Source organism: Antechinus flavipes, chromosome 2 (assembly GCF_016432865.1).
Source record: "Antechinus flavipes isolate AdamAnt ecotype Samford, QLD, Australia chromosome 2, AdamAnt_v2, whole genome shotgun sequence".
Classification (NCBI taxonomy): Eukaryota; Metazoa; Chordata; class Mammalia; order Dasyuromorphia; family Dasyuridae; genus Antechinus; species Antechinus flavipes.
The window spans coordinates 632,248,596-632,272,330 of NC_067399.1; the positions used below are offsets into that span (position 1 = coordinate 632,248,596).

Below are 23,735 nucleotides of genomic sequence, written 5' to 3' on the forward strand. Positions count from 1 at the left end.
ACCCATCTACAACATTTTGTTGTTGCTATTCAGTTATTTTCAATCATATCTGACTTTTTGTGACCTCATTTGGGGTTTTCATGGCAAAGTTTCTGAAGTGATTTGCCATTTTCTTCTCTAGCTTATGATGAGATGAGGAAATAGAGGCAAAGAGAATTAAGTGACTTGTCCAGAGTTACCCAGCTAATAAGTGTCTGAGGCCAGTTTTGAACCTGCCATGCTGAGTCTTCCTGACTCTAGGTGCTCTATCTGTCCCATAATGAGAGCCAAATTCCATGAGGTTGCTATGTCTTAGAATGTCCTTGCTGAGCTTCCCTATTGGCTGTTCACACCAGTAATTCCAAAATTATGTTATTAAAAGGAAGGAAATCCTATGAAAGTAAATAAATATATCTGAATTCCCAGCCCCAGTGTAAATAAATTTCAAGGAGATGAGGGAATTTAATTTGTGTGTTCAGAAGATAGTACTGGTAACTTATTCAGTTATGAATCTTCTTCTCCCTCTGAAAGATCGATTCCATATCTCTCTACTTTACCAGCAAACCAGGGAAATGAATTAATGTTTCTCAACACACACATCTTTCTAGTACTCCAGACATCATCATGCACCTGTCCTGAACACCATGAAGACAGCTGGCCAGTGGAAGCTCAATTGATTTCATCGGTTAGCAAACATTCATTGAACACCTACTGTGGGCATACTCCTTTACAAGGGGGGGAATAAAGAAACTTTTAAAAATTCATTTCAGCACTATTTAGGGCTTAATTACTATGAGGCAAAGTAGTGTGATAATAGTGATTGGTAGCTCACATTTTTGCAGTGCATATTATGTAATCTCATTTGATCTTTGCAATAATCTTAGAAGTTGGGTGATATTATCCACATTTTACAGATGAGGAAACTAAGGAAGAGAGATATTAAGTAACTTGCTTATGGTTACATAGCCCAGTAAATGTTTGAGACTGGATTTGAATTGAGGTCTCCCTGCTCCAGGTTTGGTTCTCAATCTACCCAGCTGCCATTTAGTAGAATAAAAATGGCAGAAATAGTACCAGATTTGGACTCAGGATATGGGCTTGAATCTCAGCTCTAGTGTTACTTGCTTTTTCTGGGTCTCAGTTTCTTTACCTGTAAAATAAGAGGTATATATCAGATGAGATACCTACCAGTTCTTAGGATTCTATGTACTGACCACTAAGGAAGACCTCTAGATAAATGAGACAAAATCCCCATGTTTAATTGGAGACGTGAGACATACATATACAGAAAGTTAAATCAGAATCCAAAGCAGCTTAGGAATGATTGCTGGATAAGTGGTTCAGGCAAGAGGAGGGAGGGCTCATGTGGAGCTCAAGTGATCAGAAATAAGTCTTTTGAATAGTTGGGTCTTGGAGAAATGCAGTGTAGAAGGCATTCTGGGCATTCTCCCCCATTAGATTGTGAAACCCTTGAGATCTTTGCCTTTTTTTCCACTTTGAACTATTTTTTCAATAGTATTTTATTTTTCCAAATACATGTAAAGATAGTTTTCAACATGTAAAACTTTGTGTTCCAAATTTCTCTCCCTTCCTCCTTCCCTTACCTCCCCCCTCTCCAAAACAGTAAGCAATCCGATATAAGTTAAATATGTTTTGCCTTTCTTTTTATCCCCATTAGCATAGGGGCTAGTGCATAGTAGGTGCTTAATAAATGCTTGCTGATGAATGATAGACTCGGAAAAGGACACCTGCTTGCTTGTTTTCTCTTTTGATTGTGGACAATCACTAACTGGTCCAGTTCTTTCTGTGGCTTCATTCTCTGTGTCATTGTGGTATTATACTGGGAACAGATGCTTCTTGATTTTGGTTTTGAATCACCCTGCAAGTAGGAGAAGACCTATGTGAAAGACTGGGGAGGAAGGTGTCTACCTGAATAAGGATGACAATTTGACAATTTTGGAAGGTTTCCTGTTGTTGACTATGCTATTTTTAGCTCCCCTTAACATGTGCTGTCCCCAGGTAGCTGTGAGTATAGTATTCTATTCTGTACTTGCATGGAAAATGTCTCTGGGGGAGGAGTGGGAGCTTTTCTATAGGAACAAAGACAACTATCTTGTGGTAGTGGGCAGCTAGATCCATTTCTCTGAAATCTTTTGGAGGTTCATTGCAGACATCATCAGGAAACTCAAGCCTCGTCTGCTGAATTTCTGATTTTAGGTGAAGGATCCAGGGCTATCATTATGCAATGAAAGCAGGTCCAGCTACTGTGAGATATGGAAGAAATGTTTTTTCCTCTTTCATGTCATTATTATCATTCCCAGAGGCTTCAGGGTAGGGGGTGGGGAGGAGTCAATGATTTTTTTTTTTAAATGAAGTTTAGTTCTCTTGAATTCCTTAGAAAGAGAATTGGACCTTATGAGAATCTGGATCACATGATAAGATAAGCCTTGGAGGATACTCGTTTGACTCTTCAGTTTCTTTTTTTTTTTCTGAATATAGAATAAAAAACATCTTTGATTAAGATTTTAAAGGTCATACATCCAAGCTCCTGTCTGAAACACCATTCCTGATCAATGATCATCCAGCCCTTCCATTGACAGGGAGCTCAGTATCTTAGGAAGTGCTAATTCTGTTTTTGAACAGCTCTAATTGTTAGAATGTTCTACTTCTTTCTTGTAACTTTTGTGCATTTATCCTAATTCTGTCCTTGAGAATGACCTAAAATGTCCTTTCCATATGACAGTCCTCATTTTTGTAGGTAGCTATTATCACTTTTGCAAGTCTTAATCTCTTTCTTTTTCAACCAAAATATGCTTTTTTTCCCTTGATCCTTTCCTTACAGTAATTTCCAGGACCCTCATCATCCTGGTTACCCTCTTGGTTATCCTTCCATGGTTACATTCTAGTTTGTCAATGTCTTTTGTGAAGTCTGACATCCATGACTGAATACAATACTCCATATATTTTTATCAGGTAAGATTATCTCTCTCATCATGGTTACTATAATTGATAAAGTCAATTCCAGTCAGTTTGTCATAATGTTAGTTAATGTTAAGCCTCTTCTTTTCCTCCTCCTCCTTCTCCTATTTTTTCTTCCTCTTCCCCTTCTCCCCTCTCCTACTTCTTTTCCTTATCCTCCTTCTTCTTCTCTTCATTTTCTTCTTCCTTTTTCTTTTCTTTTTCCTCCTCCTGTCTAGATTTTTACTTCATCTTATTTTTTTTGCTGAGTCAACTAGGGTTAAGTGACTTTCCCAGGATCACACAGTTAGGAAGTGTTAAGTGTCTGAGATCAAATTTGAACTCAGGTTCTCTTTTCTTTAGGACTGATGCTCTATACACTGTGCCACTTAGCTGCCCCTTTCTTTTCTTTTTTTTAATATGAATTACTTACTAGTAAATAGGTCTTATCTGGGTCACATTTGTGCAGTTGATATTTTTGGAATTGAGTATGGAACTTTATATTCATGCCTATTAACCTTCATTAGGTTAGATTTGGCTATTTGTTCCAGTTGATTATGATATTTGTGGATCTAGATTCCCATCTCCAGTGTTGGCTGACTACCTCTCAGACTTCAGTCATGCATGCATGTAGGCTTCCTGATGACAGATACTCTTTTTGCTTTTTCTCTTTATCCTTGGTGCTTAGGCCAGTGCCTAAAACATAGGGAGCACTTAATAAATGCCTGGCACTGAAGCACAAATAAAATCTATACAGAATAAATGGAAGGGAGCACATTAGATACTGGGGAGGGGCAGGGAAGATTTCATTTTGTAGAAGTGATGCTTGAACTGAATCTAGAAGGAAGCCAGGGATCCTAACAGCAAAGGTAATGAGGCAGAACATTCCACTCAAGGGGGACAAAGGCAAAGATCCGGGGGATGGAGTACTGTGTGTGAGGAACCAATGTTCTTTCTTGGTTCCTCAGCCAGTTTTGAATTCACCTTGCCTTATCATCCAAACATTCTTGATCCATCTTGTATCGTAGGATATAATTTGAGAATCTGTCAGATGCTTTGTTGGAATCTGGATTCACTCTGCAACATTCTCTTGATTGAACAGTTCAGCCAACCTATCGGAAAGTAAAGAAGGTTCCTCTGGCATGATTTGTTTGTAATGAACCCAGTCAAGTTCCTAGTGATCATCCTTTCAGTTTCTCAGCATTAATGCATTTTGTGTTGAATAATCTATTCTTGACTCTGCACTGTTCTGGGGTCTGGGCAAATGTAGCTTTTGCCCATTTTGAAAATCATGGCATTTGAATATTTCTAGTCTTCTCATATCTCTCCTGTTCTCCACAGTTCCTCAGAAATTACTGACAATGGCTTAGCAATTTCATTTACAGATTTTTTCCTACCTTGGGATGTAATTCATCTGGGCCAGGAGATTTGAACTCATTTAGAACAGCTGGATGCTTTCCTATTCTCACCATTATATAACGCCCACTTTGATTCTCTGATAGCTATGTTTATACTATCCTTTCCACTCAGATCATTCTTCTTGACAGAGAAGAAGAGAAGCAAAATGGGAATTGATTAATAGCTTTTTCTCTCTGTCATCTGTTAACATCACACTGTCTACCTTAATACTTCTGAACATTCTGTGTTGAATGACCCTAGTAACTTATGTCCCATCTTATTTCTCCCAGATCTGGAGGGCTATCCAGTAGCATCTGGACTGGATGTGGTGCTTTCATATGTACCTTGTGGGTCTTTAAGATCTTGAGCTGGTGTGTATGAATATTCCCCTGTGTGCTGCCCTGAAAAGTCCTCAGGTGTAGTGAACATCGGAGCTGGCCTAAAAATCAGAAAGGCTTGTATTCAGATTTTCCTTTTGAAACAAAGAGATTATGGGTTCCTAATAAAGTTACTAAAACTCTAAGTTTTTTCATCTTCTGTAGGAAGTCTTTCCCAACCCCCTCTTAATTCTAGTGCCATTTCTCTTTTAATTATTCTATTTATCTTGTCGGTAGCTTGTTTGTGTATTTATTTGCTTTTTGTCTCCTCCATTAGATTGTGAGTTCCTTGAAGGCAGAGGCTGTCTTATGGCTTCTTTTTGTATTATCAGCACTTAGTGCAGTGCTTGATATATAGTAAGTGCTTAATTAATGTTTATAGACTGATTGACAGATCTTCCTCCCACTTTCCCAGACTCCCAACAACTCTCTAAGATCAGCCTCATTTGCATTCCTGGAGAGAATTCCCACCTCAGGGAGCTATAAAACCACAGTTCTGGATCATTCTGTTCTATAGGAACTACATCAAGCTAGAAAGAACCTTTTAGACAGAGATATGCTGGGGGTAAGGGAGAGGAAAGAGGAGATCATATATACAATACACAGTTAAGTTCAACCTCATAATTACCTTTCTCCTCTTCACTTTCTCAAGTCTGAACAATCAACAAAACAATAAATCAATCCTTGGTTTGTAGCATAAGTGATTTCTGAGGTGTAAATGTTTACAGCGAAAATTTAACAGCTCTCCCAAGCTGGTTTATTTTGCCTTGTTTTGTTTTTGGTAGGCAACTGGGCTTAAGTGACTTACCTAAGGTTATATGGCTAGGAAGTATCTGAGGCCAAATTAGAACAGGTCTTACTAACTCCAGGGCTGGTGTTCTATCTACTGCACTTCCTAGCTGCCCAAAGAGCACCATGTGCTACAGTGTCAGAGTTAGAAGGCTTGTTTTCTAGGGTTGGCTCTGGCATAAATTCACTTTGACATATTGAATGAAACAACTTCCCTATTCTGTAACTCAATTTTTCCAATCAATATCTTAAGAGACCCATCAAGTCACAAAGTATTAGTGTGGAAAGGAATTTCAAGGTTTGTAATAATAATATCAGTGCTAACATTTAGATGACACTCTAAGATTTGTAGATTGCTTTGCTTTTTGATCCTCACAATAACCTCTTGGAGTAGATGCTATTATTATCATCCCCCACTTTACAGATGGAAAGACTGAAGCTAAGGTAATTAAGTAACTTGCACAGGATCACATTGCTCATAGTCATAGTCATATGTAGTAGTAATAGTCATAATCATAATCATATGGAGGGATTAGAACTCAGGTCTGTTTCAGTTTCTAGCTATTCTACCAAGATTTGCTTGTTCATCTTGTCCCCTTTGTACCTGATCAGGGATCTCCCTATACTATCCTTGACAAATTTTAATTAATTTCTGCTTTCATTCTCTGCTTATTGGGAAACTTTCATATAATTGTTTAAAAAAAGTTAGAGTGCAGTTTTAAACTTAAATAAACTCTAAGACCCTTGAAAGATTTGTATACAGTGGTGCCATTAGCATAACATGGAATTATAGATTACTTGGAGCTCAATGTTTAAAAATTTTTTTTTTAATGGAAAGAAAACAATCAGTGCAATGGAATTTGAGAATTTGAAGGGATTTGTATGGCCAAGTAGTCAAACCTATATCCCAAAGGGCAATCTCCACTGCAATATACGCCATAGATGGTTATCTACTCTTTACTTAAAAACTACCAACAAAGACAGCCTTGCTACCTCTGTTCACTTTTGGACAGTTCCAATCTTTAGGAAGTTTTTTCTGGTGTCAAGCTTAAATTTGTACTCCTGATTTTTCCTTCCAGATGTATAGAGAACCAATTTATTCCCTTTTAATATGACAACCCCTCAGATATTTGAAGATGTCTATCATGTCCTATCTTCTCCAAATTAAACATCTCCAATTTCTTCTGTCTTATGGCAGAGACTCGAGATCCTTTATCATTCTGGTTGCTTTCGTCAGGACGTAATCCAGCATGTCAATATGTCGATGTCCTTCCTAAATAATAATGATGTCCAGACCTGAACTCAGCACTCCTTGTGTGGTGTGATCAGGACATATAATAATAATAATAATAAATACTACTACTGTAACTACTACTACTACTACTACTACTACTATTACTATACTACTACTACTACTACTATGACTACTACAATTATTATGACTACTACTACTGCTACTATTACTACTTTACCACCACCACCACTACTATCATAGATTGCATTTATATAGTGCTTTCAGGGCTGCAAGGCATTTTACAAATATTGTTTCATTTCATCCTCACAACAATTCTGTGAGGTAAGTGCTTTTATGATCCTCCTTTTACATATAAGGAAACTTAGGTTATATGATTTGCCCAGGATGACATGATTATTAAGTGTCTGAGTTGAGATTTGAACTCAGATCTTGATTCCAGATCCAGTTCTCTTATGTATTGTACCAGCTACTATTACCTCCTTCTCAATGCAGCCAAGATTGTATTAATTTTTTGTTCACCATATTATACTTGTAGTCCACGAAAATCCCTCCATCTTTTTCAAGCACACTACTTTTACTCTACCTTGTAATGGTGTACTCAATTCTTTTAAGTATAAGACTTAATTTATCCCCCATTAAGTTATATCTCATCAGATTTAGCCCAATATTCTAGTCTGTTCGTATATTTTTGGATCCCAACTCCTATTCAGTGTGTTAAGTATCCTTCCTCATGCTTGCAGAGTAGACTAGTCAGAGAAAAGAAATCAGGTTTTCCTAATGATTAAATTGGCCCTGGACTAGTAGAATTGGTCATGTCCTCAGGCAATCCTTACAGAACCCTAGGGATCCCTAAGATGAGTCTTGTACAAAACCTACATATTATAGATAAAGAAATAGAGAACAGAAAAGGTTTGATGACATTATCATATTAATAAGTGATTGAATTGGACATTGATTTGGGTTTTCGGATTTAGTTTCTTCACTTGTCTAATGAGGCAGTTGGACTAGATTATTTTGAAGTCTCTTTCTATGATCTCATGATACCAAATTCCGTACTTTCCCAACTATACCACACTTAGGGTGTAGTTGTGGTCAACTTCTTTCCTTTTTGTGTTTTAAATATAAGGTTAAGTAGTGCTTACTTGAGAATCTTAACAGATGTTACTGCAAAATGAGCAGACATCGACCTTAAAAAAAAGGCATATTATCTTTTCTTTACCTTTCTTCCTGTAGTGAAGCATTATTCCCTTAGAAATATTCATGGGGTTCAGACCAGGCTTTGTACTCATTGCCAGCAAACCAAGAAGATAAGAGATGGAGAATGGACAAGTATATCAAGTCTAGAGTCTCTGCAAGGAGATGTTCTCTTGACTATTTAAAAGTCACACCTACCTCATTTGTTTCCCAAAATAGTCCTGTGCTGCTCAGTCACCCACCTTAGTCACCAAACTTAGCTCAAATGACTTTTACATGTTTCCAAAATTCATACCCACTCTCAACAGACAAAGGACTGCCTTCACTGAGCAAATTCAAAAAGAATATGCCATAGGCTCTTAAGACCATTCCAAGAGGAAAGTTTCTAAATGTTGCTCAGCATGGCAGAGTTATTAGAATAAGTGGGTGGCCCTTCTACCTCCTGAGGGGACTCCAGTGAAGAACAAATACTCATGTTTGCTAAAAAGTCATTTTGATTGCTTGGTGGTATTTTTATATATGACCATGATTAATTCTAGAAATTTAGTTAGGGAGGGACAATGGTGAGAATTCCCCAATTAGAGCATTGAGAACGATCCAGTCCAATAGGGAAAACAAATTGATGCAAAGCTCAGTGGAGTAGACTACTTTTTTTTGGTAGGGGGGAGATCCAGTCACACTAAAGAAATGATAGGAAAGGAGTGATATGAAGTGAAAAGATGACCATTCCTACTTCCCATGTGACCTTAGAGAGATCATTTGGTATTTTTGGACCTCAGTGTCCCGTCTGTAAAACAAGGAGGTTTTGTGACTAGAGGATCTCTGAGAGTGAACTCTAAATCTATGATTTGATGAAAACTACCCAAAGACAATCAGGCTAGGTATTTATGAGAGTTTGTTGCTAGTCATGACAACATCAAGCAATTATATTTCCTTGGGAAAATTAACCTGATTTATGAGAATTATGGTTTCTTCATTTAATCGCTACAGTCCTTCTTTATGAATACCATTCTATAGAGGGAACCACAAGTTGGATTCCCTCTCACCTCAAATGATGTGTTGGGAGTGACTATGCATGGAGTAGGAGCAATGTGCTTCCATTAGAGAATATAGAAGGAAAAAATGTTTTCCCAGAGTGGGAGATTCAAGTGGCCTCTCAGTATGGCAGCTCGAGAGAGAGAAGCCTGGTGAGCCCATCTGTCTTATCTTGGCACTTCCATCATGGAGCTCTACATCGTGCCTGGGGGTGGAGGGACACATGTGGTGAATGAGTCAAAGGCACCTTTCAGAATTCCAGACTCCCATCTTTCAATAACCCTATGTTCCTGATGCTGGGAACAGGTGCCACCTTGATACATTCAGGTAAGGATTAGGAGCAGTTCCAAGTTTTTAAGAATATTTATGTATTTACTCAGGTATCAGTTTTCATTTATTCACAAATGTTTTTATCTTTGGAGATTTTATATTCTGTGTTTCAGAAAACATTCTTCTTTATGCCAGCCTCCTCAAGGAAGACTTCCTCTATTTTTCTTTCATTGTATCCTCCCTTTCTCCTCATCTCTGTTTAATTATCATTAATCAAATCAGCTAATATTTATTGGACATCAGTGATGTACAAGGCCCTTTGGTGTTCCAGGGCTACAAAGATAGTTAGAAATAGTCATTGCCTCTTTGGATCTTATAATATTGTTATTGATATCTTTAATATCCAACTAAACCATTTCATCTGACTCCAGGAGTGACCTCAGTAGTTATCTCTGAGAGGTAAATTGGAATAGTGCTTTCTGCCGTAATATCCCTCCAGTCTTGTTTCAAGATTTCTAATGAAGGACTATCTATAACCTCTTAAGGCAGGTTCAATTTGCATTTTTAGACAGCTCCAGTTTTGGGAAATATTTTTCTTCTGTTATGTCTACATATGACTCTGAAACTTTCATCCATTACTTCTAATTCTGACTTCTGGGCAGTAGAGTTAGGAGTATGAAACATGGAAAAAAAAACATTGGGCTGAAGATACAAGAGAACTGCATTTGAGTCTGATTTGGGTTATGTGGCTTGGAACAGGTTATTTTTTGAAAGTCCTCATCTGAATAATGATGTTATAATACAATGGAAAGAGATCTAGTGCCTAAGGCTAGAAAGGTGATTAACTCTGCCCTGGCCAGAACTTACTTGGGGATTGCATTTAGTCCAGCATGCCATATTTTAGAAAGTGCATTGATATTCTAGAGTAACTCTGGAGGATGCTAATCAAAGTAGCTGGGTGTTTACCCTGGAGAAAAAGAAAATTCCGGGTGGGGGAGATGTAATAGTTATCTTCAGATATTTTAAGGGCTATGTGGCAGAGGGTTTGAAAATTTTCAATTTGCCCCTATAGGGCAGAAGTTGCAAGAAAAGAGACAAATTTAGGCTTGACAGAAAGAACATCTTAATTAGAATTATCCCAATGTGGAGTGGGCTGCTATGGGAGGTGGTGGGAATGATCAAGCAAAACTTGGATAGCTGCTCCATATAACCTGCGGTCTATGCACTTTGAGAAAATATCTTGATGACTATATTTCAGTCTCATTGGCTTTCTTTGCAATTCTGTACATCTTATTTTATGCAAGACATCATTTCAGAAATGGTCCACAGGCTTTACTTTCTGCCAAAAGGAGTCCAGGACACACATAAAAAGTTATGGACCCCTACAGTAAAGGGGATTCTTGTCCAGATGGGTGTTGGCTTCTGAGCTCTCTTTCAACTCTGAGAATTTGCAATTTTAGGATTCTATAGTATTTTTATGGCCTCCTTCTAAAGACTGTTGTGAGAAAAGGACTTTGTAGATTGTAAGAAGTTATCCAACATGAGTGGTGACTATTGTTGTTGTATGATGACACTGCATTGCCCTATAAGTGTTGTAGAAATGCTGTCTTTATGGGTGGGTTTTACCTCCTTAGCTGGACTGTAAGTGTCTTTCTATTAGGACCCATGCCTTGATCTTTGGTTTCACTATTGTAGGGTTTTTCTCCAGTTTGATTCCTTGAGAAAAGAACATTGCAGGTAGAGTTGGTGGACTAGGATTAAAGTTTCTCTCTACTTACTACCTTTATATATAAATCTTTATAAATTTCATATATATATATAAATCTTTTATAAATTTTATAAATTTAAAAATAAATCTTTTAAATTTTCTGCAGATCAGTTTCCTAAAATGTAAAATGAAGGGGCTGACATTAGATAACTTCTAAATCAAGAAGCCCTCTATGAATGCTTAGATTAAGATTTGGATAATAGCTGCTCTTGAGTTGCAGTTTTTTTTTTTTTTAACTCATATGTGGTCCCTTGACCTCCCTGGGTGTTGTTTCCTCCTAGAGAGCTGCCAGGTCCTTTCTTCTTTATGGGGACCTTGGGCATGACCCTGTGTTAATGCCAAACCCTGGTCCTGCTTTTATGAGATGCTTTCTCATCTCTGAAGAGCCAGACATTGGCACCTGGGCCAGGTGAGTTGGGAAAGTTTGTCTACTCCTCCCCTCTGTCTGTGGTTTGGCTTTGGCCTCTCATTTCCTTTCATGCCCGACTTCCTCCAAAGAAAAGGCATTTTGTTGTGTTATGTGCAAATGTGGGATTGCAGTTTCACAGCAGACAATTTGTCTGTGTTGGAGAAAATGCCAAATGAGTTCTCTTCCGTTCCCTCCCTCTACCTTTTCTTGCTTTTTTGTTTGAGGAGGACTCTGTCTGTCAAGCCAGCCACCAGTAATCCTGGCAGGAGCTGTGTTCTTCATTGAGTGGCACTGAACTGAATTGAAGCAAATTGAATGGAGGAGGCAATTTTAGCACAAGCTCAAAGATCCTGTTATGGAATGAAGTGATTATAGTTTTTGCCGCGCAAGGAGGGAAATCACGCCACTGAGGTGAAGCCAACATCTGTTTACTGCTAATTAACCCCTCTCTTGGCTGGGGGAGCCCAATAACTGAAATGGAGCTTCCTTTCCTATTAGGATTTTCTCCTAGAAGCTAAACCAAGACCACCGAGTTTCATCAAGGAGTTTCCCGGTTTACTTGAAAAAAAAAAAAAAGCTGATGTTTATGTAGAATTTTAAAGAGTACAAAGTACTATACATAGATCGTCTCATCGGATCTGAAAAATAACTCTGTGAAGTCGCTTCTCCTGTCAGGCTCAGAGGCAAACATTTTATTAGGCACTTACTATGTGCCAGATCTCACCTCGTTTGGTTCTTATAGCACTGGGAGAGAAGTGCTAGTTTTATCCCCATTTTACTGTTGAGGAAACTGAGGCAGAGAGAGGTTAAATGACTTGCCCAGGATTACATAGCTGATAAGGATAGCTATTTGAGCTAATAAGTTCAAAATTAACTTCTGTCTTCTCCATTGCAGGTCCAGCACTTTATCCATGATCTAGCTGACCCACTGTCCTCTTTAAAACAATGGGGTTGGATTAGATGAAGGATGGAGCATATAGGACGGGAAAAGCATTGACTCCAGAGTCGATGAACCTGGGTTTAGATTCTTCCTCTGATGCTCACCTCCCAAGTGATCTTGGATAAATCCCTTAACTTCCTCCCTTGCCTCAGTTTTTTCATCTGTAAAATGCAGATATTGGAGTAGAAAATTTCTGATATCCCTCCAAGAAAGATTCTGTGACTTCTCTGAATTTCAGGTTGCTCATCTGTAAAATGGGAATGTAAAATGTAAGTAAAAATTATTTATTATAATAAATAATAATGGTGAGATTATAAAATAAATAATAAAATAATGGTGAAAGCTTGTCATACACTGTAAAGTACCATATAAAGATAAGGGATTTTTATTATTGACAAGGAATAATTTTTGGTTTATTGGAGACAAGTGATAGATTTCGAGTATTTTGTTAAGATGAGTGAATAAGAACTGATCTCAATCAATTAATCAACAGTTGCTTATTAAATGCCCACCAGAAACTCAACACTGCTAGACCTTTTTGGGAGATTAAAAGAAGTATCTTCAACCTCTAGTAGCTTGTAATCTAGTTGAGGAAAGAAGGCCTACCCAGAAAGAATGACGAGAGGATTGTTTAAAGCAATATGCAAATGAATCCTAACTGGTGGAAGTAGCAACAGGGGAAAGGGAGGTCAGGATCTTTCCATATTGTATTTTAGAGCCAAAGGAGAAAATTGGGATAGGCATAAACCTTTATTTTTCCCTGTTCTCTAGAATTGGGAGGCAACATGATCTGGTTTGATTGCTGCTTGTGCTATGTATTAGGAATGCCATTGTAATAAGTTAACCTCTTGGAACCCTACTCTCTTCACCTGTAAAACAGAGATTTGTACTGCCTGCTTCACAATATTGTTTCCAAGAAAGCATTGTGTAAACCTAGTTAGTATACTGTAAGCATGTAGATTATTGTTTTTATTATCCTCAGGGTCCCCCTGCTTTCGAAAATTCCCCCAGGGGAAAATGCCCTTTCAGAACTCCAGATTTAGAATTGGAAATGCCTCTAGAGATAATCTAATACATGATTCTTAACCTTAGGTCTATGGACCCTTCCATGGACAGATTTCAAAGAGTCCATGAGTTAAAAATTTTAACTAACTCATTATAATAAGTTTCTTTTGTAATTCCATTTATTTTATTTTATACTTTTAGAAATGTTATTCTGAGAGGGGGTCTGTAAGTTCTTCCAGACTGCCAATAGGGTGCATAATGCAAAAAATAGTTAGACAAGCTCAATCTGAGTCAATGACTCTGCCTTATCCATTTACATGGATGAGGAAGATTATTAAAGAAAAGGAAAGTGATGAATATAAAAATAAATCACATAGGCTGTGACAAAGCTGAGATTCAAACCTAGTTTCTTTGGTTCTGCAATCAGTACTTTTTGAAGGGGGCAAAAGGCAAGAGAAAGACAGTACACTAGGGAAAGAGAAGAATTGACCTCAATAAAAGAAAGGTAGTTTTCTCAAGGAAAAAATTGAATTTGTCTCTGTCCCTTGGAGACTATTGTATTATGCTTGGCCAGTTATAGTTATGAAAATTGTTAGATTTATGAACTCCATGGCCACAGGTTTTCAATCTAAGGTGTCAAAACACTGTTCTGTTCTGTAAGATGCTAAGTGCTCATATGTATTTGGAAAATATTTAGGTATGTGATAAGCCCCATTAGTCATGGGAGCTTAAGCTAGAACCCACAAAAGCTCCCTGTTCTTTGTAAAGCTTTCACTGACTTCTCAAGCTCCGTGTTGATAGAACTTCTCAGAAAAAGAACATAACTTGTATCCTTGGGTCTATGTTATTTTGGGTTGTTTGTTAGAATGAAAGCTGGGAGAAGGCAGGATGTATATCTTGTATTTTTCTAGGGATTTCTTTCTCTCACTGCCTATCATAGTTCTGTCCATAAAACAAGGGCTCATTCAATCTTTGCTGAATTGAGTCAAGAGCAAGAACAAAGTGGTATCTTGGAGTCCTAGAAAGAACTTAGGCTTTGAAATCAGAGTTCTTGAACTCAAGAAAGTTTCAAACATGTTGCTTCCTAGAGACTTAGATTAGACTTGGGCTTTCTGGGTCCCACTTTTCTTTTTAAGATGGGGGCCCTGGACTTTTGTCTTGGATTTTGAGGGTCCCTTTTCAGCTTTAATTAGATATTTATAAGGGGTGAGCCTTGATATGTGGGGAGAAATGGATTTCTTTACAAGTCCAGTATAAAGATTTTTCTCTTTTGGAGGCTTGATATTGACAGTAGTTGATATTTTATATTCAGTACACCAGCCTTGTTGAATGCAAGGGGGAGAGGTTGCAGCCATGTTCTTAACTTATGTCACTTTTATTTTGGAGAGTTACTGTCATTGAAACTGGGATCCCTTTCTCTTTCCTTTTGTGGGCACTCAGTAAACAGTCATTGAATTTGAAAGAATTGAGTTCTTTTCCTTCCTCTTTCCTCTTTTCTTTCTTTTCTTTGATATACCAAGAATCTTACTCACTTTTCCTTTAACCCAAATGCATGTTTATAATAATGAAAAATATATGTTTGTAGCACTGGAAGGACCATTTGAGGTTATCTGGTCCAACTACCTTCCCTTACGGATGTGGAAACAAGTAGCTAAGTGAAAGAAACAAGATTTGAATGAGCATCCTCATGGCTTGTCTGGAGAAGATGCTTTCTTTTCTGGAACAACAAAGATTAGGGGACAGCCTGTAATCCTTCTTAGTATTGGAGAGCTCCTTTATGCTATTGCTAAGTACTTGAAGATAGAACTCACAAAGCTGGGGTTCCAAGATGATTGCATGGGGCAGTGTGGTGCAATGGGTATAATGTTAGATTTGGAACAGGAAGACATGGGTGAAAACCTTTCTGAATCTCCATTCAAGGAAGTACCCATGATGGCCATCAAACTGGGACCAATTTGAGAGACTTCTAGTCAGCTTCCCACACTAGATTCTTAGCTTTTTTTCATATGTTAATTCTGTTGGAGCATAAGCTTTCTGAGGGCAGGTTGATGGTACTGGTATTTTCAGCATTTAGCACAGTGCCTGGCATATAGGAAGAACTTAATAAATTACATATATATATATATATATATATATATTTGGCCTCAGGTAGTTACTATCTGATAAGGATGATTGCTAGCCTTTATAAAACATTTTAAGGTTTATATATATGATCCCATACAATGATATATTGTATACACATACATATATAATATGTATATATACACATATATTTTATATGTAATATACAATATGTATATGCAATAATATGTATATATTGTACACATACAATATATATACAATTTATGTAAAATATATATGTCTCATTTATTCCTCACAACAATCCTGGATTATATGCCATCATTATTCCTATTTTACAGATGAGAAAACTAAGTCAAAGATGCATTAAGTGACTTGGTAGGGACTCATAGCTAATAAAGATCTGAGTGAGGAATTAGACTCTGTCTTCCTTATTCCAGGGCCAATAATCTACCACTGCTTACCTCATCTAGTAAGTGCTTAATAAATGTGTTTTGTCACTCTTTTTTTCTTTCTGTTTCTGTCTCTCCTTTTTTTCTCATCTCTCTCTCTCTCTCTCTCTCTCTCTCTCTCCCCCTCCCTCCTCTCTTTCCCCCTCCTCTGTTTGTCTCTGTCTCTCCTCGTTCCCTTTCCCTACCCCTGCCCCCTTATTATGGCACAAGCCTTTCCTTCTGATTCTTGATTTCCTCATTTCTAAGAGGGATATAATAATAGTACCTACTTTACAGTATTGTGAAAATCAAATGAGGTAACATATGTACAGCAATTTGCAGACTTTTAAGTGTCGTATAAATAGCTATTATTTAGCTAGATATTGTTATTGTGTACCAGGAACACAATCATAACATATGTAAATTTTTTTAAACAAACTTTTAAGTTTTGCTTTGTTGTTGTTCAGTCATGTCCAACTTTTCATTATCCCATTTGGGATTTTCTTGGCAGAGATACAGGAGTGCTTTGTCTTTTTCTTCTCCAGCTCATTTTACATATGAAGAAACTGAGGCAAACAGAATTAAGTGACTTGCCCAAGGTCTCAGAGCTAATAGTGTCTGAGGCCAGATTTTAACTCAAAAAGATGACATTTCTTGACTCCCTTTCCACTGTGCCACCTATTTGCCCCTTGTGTCTTATAAATATCAGCAAATTTTTAAATTGGATAGCTGTATTTTGCATCAGCTACTTTTGGAATTGAATCTCTGGGAAAGTTAACTGATGACTTTTGGCTTCCTTCTGTTTTCTGGATAACTGTAATGTGCCTCCAAGAGTTTGTTTATCTATCTAAACACTTGGGCTGGTTACTATCTCCCCTGTTTATTAGGTCCCAGATAGATCTTGGAATCTGTATTGTGGGTTCAAGTGTCCTTCCTGACTGTGAAACTTGAGTTCTTGCTACATTGGTGACGAAGGAAAATAAGACATGGGAGCAGCCTGTCCACCTGTGCCCATCAGCTCTGAAGCTGTTTGAGAAGCTTAAATATTGAAGGGATTTCTTGCTTTCCCTCTTGAACCCTGTACTTGCCAAGAAGATAGTAGGTTGATCTGGCCAAGAAGGGAAACATATCCTTTGTGCATCTCCAACCAAGGATTTATGGGGCACCTGCTATATCTTCAGCATTGTACACTTGGTGCTAAGCACTTGTTGTGTTCTCAGTGCCAGATGGTTCATATTGGGCACCTGCTCTATCCTAAGGGTGGTATACTGGATGCTGTAGAAGATACCATAGGAGGAGAGGCAATTAACTAATGGCAAGCAGCAAATGGGACAACCGATGGCTGTATTTTGGGGATAGAATAGAATAGATTAGAAATGTCACAGGAGCTCAGAGAGGACTGACGAGGACTGTGGTGGTTAGGAAACACTTTATAGAAAAGAAAGGGAATTATCTTGGGAAAACGGGTTTTGGATAGGCAGAAGAATATAGAGTATTTTAGGCAATGAGAATGACATTCATGATGATCCAGAGGGCAGGAGCAAGTGTGATGTGTTGTCTTACCTAAAAAGGAGAATAATCTCATTAGAATATAAGACATATATGTGAGAATACTGGGAATTAGAATTAGGGATGGAATTATAGAGTGGAGTCAGATGAAGGAGATTGTTGAAACCCAGACAGAAGTATTCAGATTTGATATAATTAGGGGACAAAAAATTGGGAGTGCTTTAAGGTTTTTGAATAGGAGATTCTTTGCTAAAATCTGAGTTTAAGAGATATTGATCTGAGTGGACCTGGGCCCTTCTTTCCATACATTTGAATTTTTGAAACTCTATCTTGGCAGTTTATAAACTTTCTCTTTTCACCCCTGAATGAGAGAATCCTAGGACTCCAGGACCCTATGTTTAGATCCGGAAGGCACCTTCAAGTCCATCTAATCCAGTGTTCCTATTTGACATCTGCTTAGAATGAGGTGCAGAGATGTCAAATGGATTACCCAAAGTCGCACAGATAGCAAATGGCAGAGCTATTGTTCAATCCCAGGCCCTGATACTATGTCTTAAACAAAACAGCAGTTAACACCTACCTCCTGGCAACTATTTCTTTAGAGGTTCAGAAACAATGTATTTCTTGCCCCATCATGGCTCCTGCCCTTATTTGATACCGAGATTCCTCCATAATCAACACTTTCTTTCTGTGTCTTTTCCCTTTCTGTCTTGTGTCCAAGTTATCCCACCTCTTACTTTTAGGGATATAAATTTGAACTTCAGGGGAAAAATCATTCCTTAGTGCCCCAGGTTCAGAACCTTGTGAAAATATAGGCAATGTAGTGACAGCCGTGGATGGGGCTTGAGGATTCGTGACCAGTTGGTCCAGCATAGGTCAGATGGTTTACATGTTACTTTTCTTACATGCAGGGGAATGGACTAGATGATCTATGAACACTGTTTTCAGCTCTCAGGGCTTTAGGGGTCTATTAGCTACATTACTTGGCAAGGCCTGAATTTGAAGTACTAAGCTGTCTCTCATCTCCTTGACTTCAGGGGACTGGCTACTCACAAACTGGTCTCCCATTACCTGAGGTGGGAGCCAGGTCTATTTAAAACATTTCTCGCTTACTATGCATCTTCTCTGAGTCAGGGACTCGCTGTTCTGGGTCTGGAAATTTCTCCTGGAAAAAATATTTGTCTCTGATTGTGAATTGCAAAGAATAAAAGGGGTAAATTTCTGCTGGACTCGGAGATTTTCCAGAAAGTTTCTTTTTCCCCTTTGGTGTTCTACCTGAGAACTTTGTGGTAATATGCCTGAATCTTTTGATTTTTTTTGGTTGTTGTTCTTGTTGTACAGCCATTTCAGTTGTGTCCAATTCTTTGTGACCCTATTTGGGCAAAGATACTACTAGAGTGGTTTGCCATTTCTTTTTTCAGCTCATTTTACAGATGAGGAAACTGAGGTCAACAGAATTACGTGACTTGCCTAGGGTCACACAACTAGTAAATCTCTGAGACTGGATTTAAATTCAAGCCTTTCTGGCTCAGGACCAGGCACTCTATTTACTGTGTCACTTAGCTACCCTTTGGAAGCTGATGAGAACTTTGGATAAAGAGACAAGTAGTGTTTCAGCCAACAACCTCACCTTCACCTCTTAAAATCTCCAGCTTCCTTCAAATTTCAATCCAAATGCCACCTCCTACACAAGATACTGTACAATTCTCCCTACTGCTTCCTCCTTCACCAAATTAGATAAGATATGTTTTTGTTTATACTTTTATGTTATACTTTTATGATAGATTGTAAACTACTTGAGGACAAGTATTATTTCTTTTACCTCTGTATGAAGCACCTCTCAGAGCTCCTCAACATGTAAGAGTTAGTTGGTAAATGATTATTGAGTGATTGATCATATACCTGGCCCAACTTGGGGTAGAAACTGCCCTGGGTTTCATACTTCTTTAGAAATTGGAGAATCTGAGAAAATGCAATCCACATCCAGAGAAAGAACTGTGGAGTTAGAATGCAGATCGAATCACACTGTTTTCACTTTTTTGGGGGTAACTTTCCTCTTGTGTTCTGTTTCTTCTTTTATGACATGACTAATGCAGAAATATGTTTACATGATTGCACATGTATCACCTATATCAGCAATCTTGGGGAGGGGGGATGAGAGAAAGAGAGGGAGAAACAATATTAAACTCAAATTCTTATAAAAAAGAATGTTGAAAACTCTTTATGTGCAACTGAAAAAAAATACTATTTACCAAAGAAAGAAGGAGAGAACAGAAAGAAAGAAAGATACTGTAGGATCCAAGCTGACCTAGAAGCAGCTGCCCTGTAGTCTGAGAAATATAAATTCATTGGGCTTTAGAGTCTTTAATACTAACCTCCTTCTCAGTCGAATCCCTGACAAATGGTCATCCAGCCTCTACCCCAATATGGCTAGTGTGATATCATTCCCTCATGAGGCAGCCCGATACATGATAGGTCATAGAATCAGGGGCTGACATTGTTTGTCTCCAACTCTAACATACTAATGCCATCATTCCAACCTGGTGCCCTTGACCTAGTTGGGAGGGGTCACCTTCAGGGAAGCTCTATTCTCATCCAGACACATATGTCCCTGGAACATAGCAGCTGGGTTGCCTGAGTGGCAGCGGGGCACTTTGGGGCTTTCTCTTACAACTGTGTGTTTACTGTTACATGACTTTATCCTGCTTCCCACCCAGACCAACAGGTGATTTTTCCCTGAATCCTTTATATCTTCCTAGGAACATATGGCAGGCGTCTTAAATGGGCTTACATTCCCTTTCCCCTCCCCTCAGCTGGAAATTGGTACAGGGAAGCTTGGAAAAGGAGCTCGAAGGTAATATATAGGAGCATTTTCGAATCAGCTCTTCTTAATGGGCTCTGCTTCCTTTTGGAAGGATGGTAGTGTCTTCAACCCTTGCCCTTGTGCCTGAGGTGAATGAGTCACAAAGGAACCAATGTGATTTTTGTGAGGTCATTGAACCAATAAATTTTTAACGAGTTGCCTTCCAGCTAACATCAACAGAGAAACTTCTGTCTTGTCATTCAGAGGACATGGCCCTTTTCTCTTTCTCAGCCCAAACTGTTCAGGATAAAATCTACCTAAATTTTCTGCATAAGCTTTTTAATATTTTATTACATTGATATTTAATTTGACCTGTGTTTATTCACAGTGGGCATTTCCTATTAGGTTAGAAATTCCTTCAAGTTTGGGAAGCCTTAAGTTTTTGTGTATTTCCCAAGAGGGTCTACCTTAGTATATTGAGCCTCAATAATTTAGTGCACATTTATTGAGCACCAACTATGTGTCAGGTACTTTATGAATTGCTGAAGATTTGTATAAAACCCATTCAAATCCACGAGTACCTGCCCTCAAGGAGTTTACATTCTACTAAAAGGAAAAAAATGTACGCTAATAGAGCTGAAGTAAATATAAAATAATTTTTAGGGGGCACACATCATACTTTTTGATTGGTCATCTAATCAATGTGATAAAATTAAATCATTTTTAGCCATATTAATTCTATTTATTTATGTGGCCAAGAAATAGGAGCAAAGGATTTGAACCCAAATCTTACCTCTGATGCTTAAGGCAAATCTTTTTATTTCTCTGGACTTCAGTTTTCTCATTAGCAAATGAGAGGGTTGGGTTAGTTGACTTCTGGAATTCCTTCCAGTTCTAAATCTGCTATCCTATGATTCTCTATCTCATCTTTGGGAAGTGTGTCTAATTTCAGAAGAAGAGAAGAAAAGAAAGCTCATTTCACTGCTCTGTCTCCCATATAATTTATATACAAATGAAACAGTTCCCTGAACTTTTTCTATTGAATGGGGAAAAAAGTCCTAAAGGAGTAATCTGAAGGGTGTTTGTTAGAATGGGATTCTATCCTCTTTGGGGATGTGAAAGATGGAAACTATAGACGAATTTCATGGATAGAAGCCCCAGGTTCTTTGTAGCCTCAGGGGGAATAACTACCTCTTTTCCTTCCCTGAACATGAGGTCACCTTGAGGGAGACTTCATGATGGGTATAGAGGGCTCTGTCTATCCTGGAGATATACTTCCTGCATTCTGACTGAAGACATTCTTAGCTTGTGCATTCCTGGGAGCCAATGGCCATATCTTTCCACCAGACTTCTAGGTTTAAAAGAATTTCACTTCATTATTCCTAGAAATTATTTTTTTCCAGGGAATACAAAGCTCCTTAACAGATGAATTTTATTGTAGAAATTCATAGCTTAAGTATTTTTTTTTTCCTACAGGGTAAGTAAGGGGGATGGAGTTGGGGCAGGGTGAGGAAAATCAGAAGGGAAACATTGAATGCAGCCTCTCAGGGAATTCTGCCCACTCTAAGCATTTGAAATACCATAGCTCTTTGCTTTATTTTTAGCAGTATTGGGAGCCCCGAGGGCAACAGGGGGAGTGTGTGATGTGGGAATCCTATTTTTTACTCAGCCTTTCAAATGGAACCCTCTTACAGTTTTTATGCCTGATTTGTTTTTCTCTGAAGACAGTTGTGACTGAAGCCAAAAAACCTATAGCATCCCCCTCTACAAAGCTTGGGAAGACACAGATAAATGGTGTGAAATTCTGTTTGTTTTGCCAACAATCCACCTTCCTTTTCCTTCCCAAGCAGCTCTAGTACCTCTAATATTAAAACATCATTCCCTGGCTGGGTTGTGGTGATGAATGCATATTCCCAGAGGTTCTGTCTAGAGATATTTTGAGTGTGTCCCTGTGTCTATCTTCATCTCAGGTGAGACTGTTTGATTGGTCCATGTAATGAGTGAGTCAAAGGTCTCATCTATCCACTGAGACAAAGGGGCAGCTTGACCAGGGTCATCCCCAGCAGGGACCTGTGGATTGAAAGAACAGATGAGACTAAAGGAATGGCAAAGAGTAAAAAGGAGTGAAGCTTTTTCAGGGAAAAATGGAGGGAGAGTAAATAGTGAGAGAGTTGTTAGAATGACGACGCTCCATCCCTCACATAAGGATAGAAAAGATGTCCCTTATGATTCCTTCCAACTCTAAGATTTTATAATTCTTTATTCTAGCTTTCCTCTTACTTGAATTTGGATGTGTCCTAGTCCAGGGGCATGATCAGGAATGGAGTTCAGAGACAGAAATAATCATTTAGATAAGGGGTTCTTAACTTTTTTTTTCTTCGTTTCATGAACCCCTTTCGTCTATGTGGTGAAGTCTATGGGCCCTTTCTTAGAAGACTGTTTTCAGACACAAAGTATTAAAAGAAAAGTAATTAAGATGAAGTTCAGTTATCAAAATATTTTTAAAAAAGCAAGCTAATGGATCCAACATTAGGGACCCCTGATTTAGACTAACTCTCTCATTTTCTTGATTAGGGAACTGAAGACTAGAAGTAATAAATGCTTTCCAAGAGCATATAACTTGTTGTTGTTCAATTGTGACTGATGCTTTGTGATCTCATTTGGGATTTTCTTTGCAAATATAATAGTATAGTTTTCCATTTCCTTCTCTGGCTCATTTTACATGTGAGGAAATTGAGGCAAACAGAGTTAAGTGACTTGCCCAGGGTCATATAACTAGTAAATATCTGAGCCTAGGTTTGAACTTGGGAATTTGTGTCTTATTAACTCCAAGCCCAGACATTCTGTCCAGTGCACTACCTAGATGCCCATATAACAAGTTGATGGCAAACCTCAGAACTAATGCCTCTTTCTCCTGATTCAATCTTTCATTTCTTCTGTGACATCATGATGTTAATCTATTAGGTTGGGTGAAGACCTCCATGTTTTTTAGATCAGAGGTGTCAAATTCTGTAACAAGCAAATGCTGCATGCAACTCACAAAATTCTCTGAAATACAAGCAGAATCAGATAAAAATTTAATTAGAAAGCATTTAACAAAATAAATAAAATATAATACAACATACATAATTCTAATAGGTGGTTTTTGAAGTCAATATGCAGCCAGCACAGATCTGTTGCTTTTTGAATTTGATACCACTGATTTACAGGCTCTTGCTTGAAGCCTTTCCTTTATCACTCTTTGAAATCCTATGTGTTGTGTTCCACTGGCCCAGGACCTTCCTGTCCTTCCTTCTCCTTCCCCATCAAATGTTGGTGCCTGGAGAAGATCTAAGAAATATTTTACATTTAGATATGTATATGCATCGCTCTCTCTATATCTATATATACATATATATCTTGGACATATGTTTATATTTATGTGTGTACATCCACAATACGATGTTTTATATATATATATATATATATATATGTATGTATGTATGTATATATATATAATATTTATTTTTAAGGGACAAATGACTGAGAAAGGAAAT

At 38.0% G+C, this 23,735-nt stretch overlaps 1 protein-coding gene across 15 annotated transcripts in view; it reads left to right on the plus strand.

The window, feature by feature from the left end:
* The window catches only part of KCNMA1 (potassium calcium-activated channel subfamily M alpha 1), an 891,121-nt gene that overhangs the window by 18,175 nt on the left and 849,211 nt on the right, over positions 1 to 23,735 (plus strand). The window lies entirely within an intron of this gene.